Source organism: Zea mays, chromosome 10, assembly GCF_902167145.1.
Source record: "Zea mays cultivar B73 chromosome 10, Zm-B73-REFERENCE-NAM-5.0, whole genome shotgun sequence".
NCBI classification, from domain to species: domain Eukaryota; kingdom Viridiplantae; phylum Streptophyta; class Magnoliopsida; order Poales; family Poaceae; genus Zea; species Zea mays.
This window is the reverse complement of record NC_050105.1, coordinates 10490361-10504355: the sequence shown is the minus strand read 5'-3', so window position 1 is coordinate 10504355 and position 13995 is coordinate 10490361.

Sequence of the window (13995 nt, the reverse complement as noted above, 5' to 3'; positions counted from 1 at the left end):
TGAATAGGTGATCCTGTAAAACTTGAAACTTAAGCCACAAAAACTTGGTCAAGTGTTAACACAATAATCGTCAAGTGGCTAAAGAGAAGTCTCAACAAAACACAATAACCACAAAGATATCAATCACAGAGATGGCACGGTGGTTATCCCGTGGTTCGGCCAAGACCAACGCTTGCCTACTCCACGTTGTGGCGTCCCAATGGACGAGGGTTGCAATCAACCCCTCTCAAGCGGTCCAAAGACCCACTTGAATACCACGGTGTTTTGCTTTGCTTTTCTTAATCCCTTCCACGAGGAATCTCCACAACTTGGAGTCTCTCGCCCTTACACTTAAAGTTCACAAAGAAGCACGGAGTAAGGGAGGGATGATCAACGCACACAAGACACGAAGTCAGAATGTCAACACGCACACAAGTCGCAACAAGAGCTCGCAACACAACCCGACGAGTTCACAACTCAACAAGAGCTCTAGATGCTATCACGAAGAAACAAATGCGTGGAATCGAAGTCTTGGTGCTTAGGAATGCTTTGAGTATGCTTTGTGTTCTCCTCCATGCGCCTAGGGGTCCCTTTTATAGCCCCAAGGCAGCTAGGAGCCGTTGAGAGCATTCCAGGAAGGCTGATCTTGCCTTCTGTCGCCTGGCGCACCGGACACTGTCCGGTGCGGATCTCTTTCCTTATTTGGTGAAGCCGACCGTTGGCGCCTGAGAGCCGTTGGCGCACCGGACACTGTCCGGTGCACACCGGACAGTCCGGTGCCCCCTCCCGACCGTTGGCTCGGCCACGTGTCTTGCACAGATCGCGCAGCCGACCGTTGGCCCGGCCGACCGTTGGCTCACCGGACAGTCCGGTGCACACCGGACAGTCCGGTGAATTATAGTCGTATGTCGCCGATGAATTCCCGAGAGCGGCCAGTTCGCTCGAGCCAGCCTGGCGCACCGGACACTGTCCGGTGCACCACCGGACAGTCCGGTGCACCCAGACTGCTCTGACTTTGACAGAACTTAGCCATCTCATTTTCAATTCAATGTTTCCTATTTCCAGCACTTAGACACAATACATTAGTCCATAAACAATGTACTAAGTCTAGAAACATACTTTTTGACATGATTTGCACTTTGTCCACCACTTTGCATAGATTAACACAAAAGCACTTGCGTTGGCATTCAATCACCAAAATACTTAGAAATGGCCCAAGGGCACATTTCCCTTTCAATCTCCCCCTTTTTGGTGATTTATGCCAACACAACATAAAGCAACTAGAACAAGTGAAATATCAATGCAAATGAGAACTCAAAATTGTTTTGATTCATATTTGGCATATATGGATCACTCTTTGCCACCACTTGGTTTGTTTTTTTTTCAAACTCAATTTTCTATCTCTAAGTCAAACACACTTGTTAAGACATGAAGAGAGTCGTTCCAGGAGAAATTGATTCAAGATTTCAAAAACTCCCCTTTTTCCCATAATCAACACTTCTCCCCACAAGAAACCAACTTTTGACAAAAATAGCCAATAAGAGTATTTTGACAAAACAAAAGCTCCATTCTATTATTTTCAAAATTCTCAAGTGGTAGCTGATCCATTTATTGCTTTGGCCTTTATTTTCTCCCCCTTTGGCATCAAGCACCAAAACGGGATCAATCTTGGCCCCAGAACCCCATTGCCTCACCAAAATCTTTAATAAGAATATAAAGGCAATAAGAGTACGTGAGATGAACTTGGAATAAGTTACCCTCTCATCGGAGTGCAGTGGAAGTCTTTCATGGTCCAAGTCCACCTTTTCCCTTTCAAACCTCCTTTGAGACTTAAAACAAGCAAACTCAAGCACACGGTTAGTCTCAAAGGGTCAAGTTTGTAGCACAGCTCCCCCTAAATATGTGCATCACTTGCAAAAAGGACTTGTGAGGTCCGGGGAGTGTTTATACAACTTGAGCACCACAAGTAAGCAACAACATGCATAAGGAACGTGATCAAAAGGCATAAACACATGTATGCTATGAATCAATCCAAGTTCCGCGAATCTAGGACATTTAGCTCACTACGCAGCCTGCAAAAGGTCTTCTCATCTAAAGGCTTAGTGAAGATATCGGCTAGCTGGTTCTCGGTGCTAACATGAAACACTTTGATATCTCCCTTTTGCTGGTGGTCTCTCAAAAAGTGATGTCGGATGTCAATGTGCTTTGTGCGGCTATGCTCAACAGGATTTTCCGCTATTCGGATAGCACTCTCATTATCACATAGGAGTGGGACTTTGCTCAGATTGTAGCCAAAGTCCCGGAGGGTTTGCCTCATCCAAAGTAGTTGCGCGCAACACTGTCCTGCGGCAACGTACTCGGCCTCAGCGGTGGATAGGGCAACGGAAGTTTGTTTCTTAGAGTTCCACGACACCAGGGACCTTCCTAAGAATTGGCACGTCCCCGATGTACTCTTCCTATCGACCTTACATCCAGCATAATCGGAATCTGAATATCCAATCAAGTCAAAGTTAGACCCCTTTGGATACCAGATCCCGAAGCAAGGCGTAGCGACTAAATATCTAAGAATTCGCTTCACAGCCACTAAGTGACACTCCCTTGGATCGGATTGAAATCTAGCACACATGCATACACTAAGCATAATATCTGGTCTACTAGCACATAAATAAAGTAAAGACCCTATCATAGACCGGTATGCCTTTTGATCAACGGACTTACCTCCTTTGTTGAGGTCGGTGTGTCCGTCGGTTCCCATCGGAGTCTTTGCGGGCTTGGCGTCCTTCATCCCAAACCGCTTTAGCAAGTCTTGTGTGTACTTCGTTTGGGAGATGAAGGTGTCGTCCTTGAGTTGCTTCACTTGGAACCCAAGGAAGTAGTTCAACTCGCCCATCATCGACATCTCGAATTTCTGCGTCATCACCCTGCTAAACTCTTCACAAGACTTTTGGTTAGTAGAACCAAATATTATGTCATCGACATAAATTTGACACACAAAAAGATCGCCATCGCAAGTCTTAGTGAAAAGAGTTGGATCGGCTTTCCCAACCTTGAAAGCATTAGCAATTAGAAAGTCTCTAAGGCATTCATACCATGCTCTTGGGGCTTGCTTAAGTCCATAGAGCGCCTTAGAGAGCTTACACACGTGGTCGGGGTACCGTTCATCCTCGAAGCCAGGGGGTTGCTCCACGTACACCTCCTCCTTGATCGGCCCGTTGAGGAAAGCGCTCTTCACATCCATTTGGAACAACCTGAAAGAATGATGAGCGGCATATGCTAGCAATATATGAATAGATTCTAGCCTAGCCACAGGAGCAAAAGTCTCCTCAAAGTCCAAACCTGCGACTTGGGCATAACCTTTTGCCACAAGTCGAGCCTTGTTCCTTGTCACCACCCCGTGCTCGTCCTGTTTGTTGCGGAACACCCACTTGGTTCCCACAACGTTTTGCTTGGGACGAGGCACCAGTGTCCAAACTTCATTGCGCTTGAAGTTGTTGAGCTCCTCTTGCATGGCCAACACCCAGTTCGAATCTAGCAAGGCCTCTTCTACCCTGAAAGGCTCAATAGAAGAGACAAAAGAGTAATGCTCACAAAAATTCACCAATCTAGAGCGAGTAGTTACTCCCTTGCTAATATCACCCAAAATTTGGTCGACGGGATGATTCCTTTGAATCGTTGCTCGAACTTGGGTTGGAGGTGCCTGAGGTGCTTGTTCCTCTTCAACTTGAACATCCTGTGCTCCCCCTTGATCATGTGCCTCCACTTGAGGTACATGTTCGTCATCTTGGGTTGGGGGATGCACCATTGTTGAGGAAGAAGGTTGATCTTGCTCATGTTGTTCCTGTGGCCGCACATCTCCAATCGCCATGGTGCGTATTGCGGCCGTTGGAATGTCTTCTTCATCTACATCATCAAGATCAACAACTTGCTCTCTTGGAGAGCCATTAGTTTCATCAAATACAATGTCGCTAGAGACTTCAACCAAACCCGATGATTTGTTGAAGACTCTATACGCCTTTGTATTTGAGTCATAACCTAACAAAAACCCTTCTACAGCTTTGGGAGCAAACTTAGAATTTCTACCTTTCTTCACTAGAATGTAGCATTTGCTCCCAAATACATGAAAGTAAGATACATTGGGTTTGTTACCGGTTAGAAGCTCATATGACGTCTTCTTGAGGAGACGATGAAGGTATACCCGGTTTATGGCGTGGCAAGCCGTGTTCACGGCTTCCGACCAAAAGCACTCGGGGGTCTTGAACTCTCAAAGCATCGTCCTCGTCATATCGATGAGCGTCCTGTTCTTCCTCTCTACCACACCATTTTGTTGTGGTGTGTAGGGAGCGGAGAACTCGTGCTTGATCCCTTCCTCCTCAAGAAACTCCTCCACTTGAAGGTTCTTGAACTCGGACCCGTTGTCGCTTCTTATCTTTTTCACTTTGAGCTCAAACTCATTTTGAGCTCTCCTTAGGAAGCGCTTGAGGGTCCCTTGGGTTTCAGACTTATCCTGCAAAAAGAATACCCAAGTGAAGCGGGAAAAGTCATCAACAATAACTAGACCATACTTACTTCCTCCTATGCTTAGATAGGCGACGGGTCCGAAGAGGTCCATATGTAGCAGCTCCAGGGGTCTTGATGTGGTCATCACATTCTTGTTGTGATGCGCTCCTCCCACTTGTTTACCTGCTTGACAAGCTGCACAAGGTCTATCTTTTTCGAATTGTACGTTAGTCAAACCTATCACGTGTTCTCCCTTTAGAAGCTTGTGCAGGTTCTTCATCCCTACATGTGCTAAGCGGCGATGCCACAGCCAGCCCATGCTAGTCTTAGCTATTAAGCATGCATCTAGACCGGCCTCCTCTTTTGCAAAATCAACTAAATAAAGTTTGCCGTCTAATACACCCTTAAAAGCTAATGAACCATCACTTCTTCTAATGACAGACACATCTACATTTGTAAATAGACAATTATATCCCATATTACATAATTGACTAACAGATAGCAAGTTATATCCAAGGGACTCAACTAAAAACACATTAGAGATAGAGTGCTCATTTGAAATTGCAATCTTGCCTAAGCCTTTCACCTTGCCTTGGTTCCCATCACCAAATATGATTGAATCTTGGGAATCCTTGTTTTTGACGTAGGAGGTGAACATCTTCTTCTCCCCCGTCATATGGTTTGTGCATCCGCTGTCGATAATCCAGCTTGAACCCCCGGATGCATAAACCTGCAAGACAAATTTAGGCTTGGGACTTAGGTACCCAACTCTTGTTGGGTCCTACAAGGTTAGTCACAATTGTCTTAGGGACCCAAATGCAAGTTTTATCATCCTTGCATTTTGCCCCTAATTTCCTAGCAACTATCTTCCTATCCTTTCTACAAATAGCAAAGGAAGCATTTAAAGCATGATATATTGTAGAAGGACCATCCATAACTTTCCTAGAAACATGAACAATATTCTTTCTAGGCACATGATGAACATATCTCCTAGACATATCTCTATCATGCATATAAGAAGAACTAGAAGCAAACATAGCATGTGAATCATAAGCATGTGAATCATAACTTCTATAGTCATTTCTAGCATGTCTCCTATTATGATACATAAAAGCATGGTTCTTTTTAGTACTACTTGCCATAGGAGCCTTCCCTTTCTCCTTGGCGGGGATGGGAACCTTATGGCTTGTTAAGTTCTTGGCTTCCATCTTGAAGCCAAGTCCATCCTTAATTGAGGGGTGTCTACCAATCGTGTAGGCATCCCTCGCAAACTTTAGCTTATCAAATTCGCTCTTGCTAGTCTTAAGTTGAGCATTAAGACTAGCCAGTTCATCATTAAGTTTGGAAATTGAAACTAGGTGTTCACTACAAGCATCAATGTCAAAATCTTTACACCTATTACAAGATGCAACAATTTCTACACAAGATGTTGATTTACTAGCTACTTCTAACTTAGCATTCAAATCATCATTAATGCTCCTTAAGTTAGAAATTGTCTCATGGCAAGAAGATAATTCACAAGAAAGCATTTCATTTCTTTTAACTTCTAGAGCATGAGATTTTTGTGCTTCTACAAATTTGTCATGTTCTTCATACAACAAATCCTCTTGCTTTTCTAAAAGCCTATTCTTATCATTCAAGGCATCAATCAATTCATTAATTTTATCTACCTTGGTTCTATCTAGGCCCTTAAATAAACATGAATAATCTATTTCATCCTCATTACTAGATTCGTCCTCATTTGAAGAAGCATAAGTAGAGTTTCGAGTACATACCTTCTTCTCCCTTGCCATAAGGCATGTGTGACGCTCGTTGGGGAAGAGGGATGACTTGTTGAAGGCGGTGGCGGCGAGTCCTTCATTGTCGGAGTCGGAAGAGGAGCAATCCGAATCCCACTCCTTGCCTAGATGAGCCTCGCCTTTTGCCTTCTTATAGTTCTTCTTCTTCTCCCTCTTGTTCCCTTGATCCTGATCACTATCATTGTCGGGACAGTTAGCAATAAAATGACCAAGCTTACCACATTTGAAGCATGAGCGCTTCCCCTTTGTCTTGGTCTTGCTTGGCTGCCCCTTGCGACCTTTTAGCGTCGTCTTGAATCTCTTGATGATGAGAGCCATCTCTTCATCATTAAGTTCGTCCGCCTCAATTTGTGCCACCTTGCTAGGTAGCGTCTCCTTGCTTCTTGTTGCCTTGAGAGCAAGAGGTTGAGGCTCATTGATTGGACCATTCAATGCGTCGTCCACGTATCTTGCTTCCTTGATCATCATTCGCCCGCTTACAAACTTTCCAAGTATCTCCTCGGGCGTCATCTTGGTGTACCTAGGATTCTCACGAATATTGTTTACAAGATGAGGATCAAGGACAGTAAAAGACCTTAGCATTAGGCGTACGACGTCGTGGTCCGTCCATCGCGTGCTTCCATAGCTTCTTATCTTGTTGACAAGGGTCTTGAGCCGGTTGTACGTTTGGGTTGGCTCTTCTCCCCTTATCATAGTGAATCTCCCGAGTTCGCCCTCCACCAACTCCATCTTGGTGAGCATTGTGATGTCATTTCCCTCATGAGAGATCTTGAGGGTGTCCCAAATTTGCTTGGCGTTATCCAAGCCGCTCACTTTGTGGTATTCATCCCTGCACAATGAAGCTAGAAGAACAGTAGTAGCTTGTGCATTTTTATGAATTTGCTCATTAATGAACATGGGACTACCGTACTATTAAAGTGCATTCCACTCTCTACAATCTCCCATATACTAGGATGGAGAGAGAACAAGTGACTACGCATTTTGTGACTCCAAAATCTGTAGTCCTCTCCATCAAAATGAGGAGGTTTACCAAGTGGAATAGATAATAAATGAGCATTTGTACTTTGAGGAATACGAGAGTAATCAAAAGAAAAGTTCAAATTGACCGTTTTCTTTTTCTCGTAGTCGTCGTCGTCCTTTTGGGAAGAGGAAGATTCGTCGCTGTCGTAGTAGACGATCTCCTTGATGCGCCTTGTCTTCTTCTTCTTCCCGTCTTTGCGCTTGTGGCCTAAGCCCGAGTCGGTAGGCTTGTCATCCTTCGGCTCGTTGAAGATAGACTCCTTCTCGTTGTTGTTGACCACCATCCCCTTTCCCTTAGGATCCATCTCTTCGGGCGATTAGTCCCTTCTTGAAGAGAACGGCTCTGATACCAATTGAGAGCACCTAGAGGGGGGTGAATAGGTGATCCTGTAAAACTTGAAACATAAGCCACAAAAACTTGGTTAAGTGTTAGCACAATAATCGTCAAGTGGCTAAAGAGAAGTCTCAACAAAACACAATAACCACAAAGATATCAATCACAGAGATGGCACAGTGGTTATCCTGTGGTTCGGCCAAGACCAACGCTTGCCTACTCCACGTTGTGGCGTCCCAATGGACGAGGGTTGCAATCAACCCCTCTCAAGCGGTCCAAAGACCCACTTGAATACCATGGTGTTTTGCTTTGCTTTTCTTAATCCCTTCCGCGAGGAATCTCCACAACTTGGAGTCTCTCGCCCTTACACTTAAAGTTCACAAAGAAGCACGGAGTAAGGGAGGGATGAATAACGCACACAAGACACGAAGTCAGAATGTCAACACGCACACAAGTCGCAACAAGAGCTCGCAACACAACCCGACGAGTTCACAACTCAACAAGAGCTCTAGATGCTATCACGAAGAAACAAATGCGTGGAATCGAAGTCTTGGTGCTTAGGAATGCTTTGAGTATGCTTTGTGTTCTCCTCCATGCGCCTAGGGGTCCCTTTTATAGCCCCAAGGCAGCTAGGAGCCGTTGAGAGCATTCCAGGAAGGCTGATCTTGCCTTCTGTCGCCTGGCGCACCGGACAGTCCGGTGCACCACCGGACACTGTCCGGTGCGGATCTCTTTCCTTATTTGGCGAAGCCGACCGTTGGCGCCTGAGAGCCATTGGCGCACCGGACACTGTCCGGTGCACACCGGACAGTCCGGTGCCCCCTTCCGACCGTTGGCTCGGCCACGTGTCTTGCACAGATCGCGCAGCCGACCGTTGGCCCGGCCAACCGTTGGCTCACCGGACAGTCCGGTGCACACCGGACAGTCCGGTGAATTATAGTCGTACGTCGCCGATGAATTCCCGAGAGCGGCAAGTTCGCTCGAGCCAGCCTGGCGCACCGGACACTGTCCGGTGCACCATCGGACAGTCCGGTGCACCCAGACTGCTCTGACTTTGACAGAACTTAGCCATCTCATTTTCAATTCAATTTTTCCTGTTTCCAGCACTTAGACACAATACATTAGTCCATAAACAATGTACTAAGTCTAGAAACATACCTTTTGACATGATTTGCACTTTGTCCACCACTTTGCATAGATTAACACAAAAGCACTTGCGTTGGCATTCAATCACCAAAATACTTAGAAATGGCCCAAGGGCACATTTCCCTTTCAATAATCTCTTTGACCTTAGCAGGATCCACTGATATTCCGCCATTAGAAATGATATGTCCAAGGAATGACACCTCACTAATCCAAAACTCGCACTTGCTAAGCTTGGCATAGAGTTGATTATCTCGTAGCTTCTGTAGCACCAATCTCAGATGTTCCTCATGATCACTATCACTCTTGGAATAGATAAGAATATCGTCAATGAATACCATGACGAATCTGTCCAAATACTCCATAAACACCTTATTCATCAAATTCATAAAATAAGTTGGTGCATTGGTTAATCCAAACGACATAACAGTGAACTCATATAATGCATATCGGGTCGAGATTGTTGTCGTGGGAATATCCGATGGCCTAATCCTCATTTGATGGTATCCCGATCAGAGATCAATCTTCGAGAATACTCTAGCACCTCTCATCTGATCAAATAGGTCCTCAATACGGGGTAACAGATACTTGTTCTTCATAGTAACATCATTAAGAGATCTATAATCCACACACATTCTTTGTGATCTGTCCTTCTTCTGTACAAACAGAACCGGCGCTCCCCAAGGTGAGGAACTCGGACGAATGTACCCAGCCTCTTGCAACTCTGTTAACTATTTCTTAAGTTCATTTAATTCTTCTACAGACATCCTATATGGCCGTTTAGAAATAGGGGCAGTTCCAGGTAGAAGATCAATGACAAACTCAACTTCCCTATCCGGTGGCATCCCTAGCAACTCCTCTGGAAAGACATCCGGAAAATCTCTAACCACACGGATGTTGTCAAACTCCTTAGGTATAAAGTACATCGCACGTCTGGAAGAGGTGGTTACTGCAATTTTAACTTGAAACCTTTCTCCTTTAGGGCTCGTGAGTTCTATGATACCCCTGCCACATGCTATAATGGCCTTTGCCTTTCTTAACCATGACATACCAAGGATCAGATCTATACTGCTTGCCTCTAATATTATAGCAGTAGCTCCAAATTCTCTTCCCATAATTGTTAATGTCAATCTACGTGTCATTTGATTTGCCTCAATAGGCCCTTTAGGTGTAATTACTATCATTGGTTTTCTCATAATTAGCAGTAGTATCTCATTTGTATTGGCATATCGAGCAGACATAAATGAATGTGTAGCACCAGAATCAAATAATATGGTTGCAGGAATTGCATTAACGTAAAACATACCAAGTACGATGTCGGCCCCATCAGGAGTAGCATCAACGCTGACTTGATTAACCCTGGCAATAGAGTATCCCTTGCCAGATCCTGGAGTCTGTTGCTTATTCTGAACTAGGGTAGTAGCAATCCTTTGTGGGCAGACATTTGCATAATGTCCAATCTTCCCACACTTGAAGCAAGTGGTGCCTGCACTCTGTCCTGAAAACTTCGTCAGGGTGCCAGTGGGGGTAGCCTGACGAGTTGGTGGAGTCCTCTGAGGTGATTGTCGAACTGGGCACTGGCCTCCGCCAGTGCGAACTGGTGTGCCCTGGGGTGAACTGTAGCGAGGACGAACACTGCTGCTTCCTTGTCCTTGGGATATAGCTTTCCTCTTAAAATCTCCCAGCTGAACACGCTTGTGTTCAATAGCTAGGGCCTTGTCAAGCAGCCTCTGAAATGGTGGAAATGTATGTGCCACTAGAGCATACTGCAGGGGTCCATTGAGTCCTTTAATAAAATGCTCCTGCTTCCTCTCATCCTCAGCAACTTCATCTGATGCATACCTAGATAGCTAAATGAACTTGTCGCGATACTCACTGACTGACATGCTTCCTTGCTTCAGTGACAGAAATTCTTTCTTCTTAATCTTCATTAGTACAGCCGGTATGTGATAGTTCCTGAACTGCGTAGAAAACTCCACCCATGTAATAGTGTCAGCAGCGTCGTGGGCAGTAGTATATGAATCCCACCAATCAGTAGCAGGACCTGTCAGACGACCAGAAGCATATAACACCTTCTCTTGGTCAGTGCACTGAGCAATGTTCAGCATATTCTCTATGGACTTCAGCCAATCATCTGCGTCCAGTGGATCAGGAGAACTAGCAAATGTCGGTGGCTTATGGCTCATGAACTCCCGGTGCTTATCTCAGGGTGGAACTGGTGGTGGTGGAGGAGGCAATGGTACTTGTTGATGTTGCTGCTGTTGTTGTTGCGCCCTCCTTTCCTGGCGTATCTCTTCTCGCTCTTGGCGCAGCTCTCGACGTATCTCTTCTCGTTCCTGGCGCATCTCCTGGCGTTCTTGCTGCATCTGAGCACGCATATCCGCCATAGTGTCAGCCATTTGTTGCATGATCCTCATCTGAGCTGCAACCAGTGGGTTAACTCCTGCAGGTGGAGGCGGTGGTGGAGGATCCATCTCAGGTTGTTGTGGCTGGGGTTGTCTGAATATCCTCTGAGTGTGTCGATTGGGAGGTAAATCAATTCCACCACCCTTCCTGGTATTGACCATCTGTGTTAGAAATATATGGTAAGAGAGAATAGTAGACAAGGCAGGTAGTTACGAGGCATGTTACTTTGGGGATTTATTAGCTAAGCAGATTAATGTTTTACCTACTAAAGCTAACTCAATATCTTATGGTGGTACGTGCTAAGATGTCCATTTATAATATCTCAATCAATCAAAGAAGCAAATCAGGCATTTATCATTAGAACAATCAACTAACATTTTTAAATAGAGAAAATAGTTTAAATTTCGTCTTAGGTTCCCTATCTCTTAAAAAGATCGTAGCTATAGGATTCCAAGGTGTGAAATCCATCTTGTCTCAGGGTAGAAAAGGTAAGAATGATTAGAGTAGAACGACAAAAGGTGAGACAGGATCAAGATAAGGTAAGTATAGAATGAATCAGAGTAAGGTAAGTAGATAAGGGTATTGTCTATTTCTATCTAGGTTTCGTCCTACAGTCAACATTTCCTCTGATACCACTTCTGTCACACCCTGCTTTAAGGAACAAAACCAGGTGTATCTCATACATGCGCCAAGAAGACAACATATATAATAACAGAGTGTATAGAGATAAATGTCACAATAACATTAGAGTATTTATTACATAGCGAAAGTCTTATTACAAAATAAAAGATAAATATAAAATGAACTAATGATCATCCTTGGCGCAAAAGTCAACTAAAGAAACGCCACCTAGATTAGATCGAACTCCTCGCTTTGAGGCTCCTCCTGAACCACCTATTCTTCTCCTATGGGGGGTGTGAGACAGCAAGGGTGAGCTCACACATGACTATAGCTCAACAAGTTGTGGGGCACCAGTGGACATGAACTCACCAAAGGTGGGAGTTCATGTGATGTGTAAGTCTAATCAACAACAGGGGTTTAAAGCTGAGCATTGCTTTTAATTAGTTGGTCAAAATTTTATTAGCAGTTACTAAGTGTAAGTAAATACCAAACCTCAAATAAAGTAATAGAACAAAATTAATAAATAATCCCATGCATATGCAAATGACAAAATTGAATTTAAGTTACATAATTTAATCATGTGAGAGTCCTAAGATGCTCTTGACCGTGAGCTCGGCTAGTATACCAGTTTTACACTCTGCAGAGGTTGTACCATTTACCCACAAGTCATGTTACCTATCTGCCAAGGGATCGCGACTTCATACACCTCTACCTAGGAAGCGAGGCAGGGCAACACTACGAGGCCTTTACAAAGTTCCACTAGCTTCCGAAAATCCGCTACAGTTTATGGGAAGAGCACTTGCAAGAATCCCCCGTCTGACCGCCATCGCAGCAAAATCAACCCGAGAACCTCCTTGCATGCAACTCCCCTACTGCCCTTGCCCCTTTCGGGTAAGGTAGTCTTCTACTAGCTTTCCTAATTAGTCAGCCAAGGGCGTCCCATTAAACCCTAGTGGTGGCACGTGTTTCTCAAGTTAAGCTCCATGTTCCAATTAACATTAATGATCTTGACATGAACATAAATAGAATAACAAAAGAATTGGAACATGGATATATTGAAAGATTATCCCAAAACCATGTAAAGCAATAGCAAAAACAACCCAAGTGATTCAGGGATAACAAGGTAAAAAGGGATAAACAGTCTAGGGTGACCTATTGGGTCCCATCAAAATTAACCTATGCATGAATAAATGACATTAAAGAACATTATTGGGTATAAAAGTGGTCAAGGGCACAACTTGCCTTCAATGAGCTCCTGCTCAGCTACTTCTATCTGCTGGTCACCGGGATCCTCGGTCACAGGTTCTTCTACTCGCCACAATACAAACAAGCACAGTATATAGAGAAAATTAACATCACACCAAACATGTAAACATAATACATAATAATAATCTACACATTAAAATAAAATCCTAGAAATAGGAATCATAATTTTTGGAGTTATAGATCTTAAGATATGAATTTCCAAAGGTTTTATGTGCTTAATATAGGATTAAGTGAGGAATTATTTTTCTTATTGTTTTCATGCCAAAACAGAGACTCCAAGTGATAGAGAATAATAATACAAAATTTTAGAAAGTGTAATGGATCAATTTGGACTAAAAATGGATTTTCTATGAATTTTACATGTTCTAGCATTTATTTTTGCACTAAAATTCATTTCTAATTCCTTTTCTCTGATTTTCTAATTTCTCTGGACAGCGCACTAATTTCTGGGAAGCACAGGGTTATTCTACAAATATTCCTGAGACTCTGTCCGACCCCACAATGGACCGCGGGTTGATTCAGTAAAAACCAGAGGGCCTAATCGCTAAACCGACCAGTCGAAGGGGTATGGACAAATACTAGCCGTCCGATCTAAAGCCGACGCGTAGGATTAAAAGATCCACATACCGAACCGGTACGTGACTCTGGTCATTGGATCGGCGATCTATGGTTTAGGTTTCAAATATGGGTGATCTAATATGCTCCGCACGATCTAGCGCTAGCGGCCAGGATCTAACTATGCGTGAAGGGGTACATACATCTATTATCAACCCTCCAAAAAGGATCGGACAGCGACGGACTTGTCTTCTCCCATCTCCAGCTCGAGCGCGGTGGTGCTGCGTTCCACGACGGGGCTTCCGCCGGTGATCTACGACTAGGCGACTCCGAGCCCTAATTACAACGCCGGTTGAGCCTACTCCATGCGGGGGT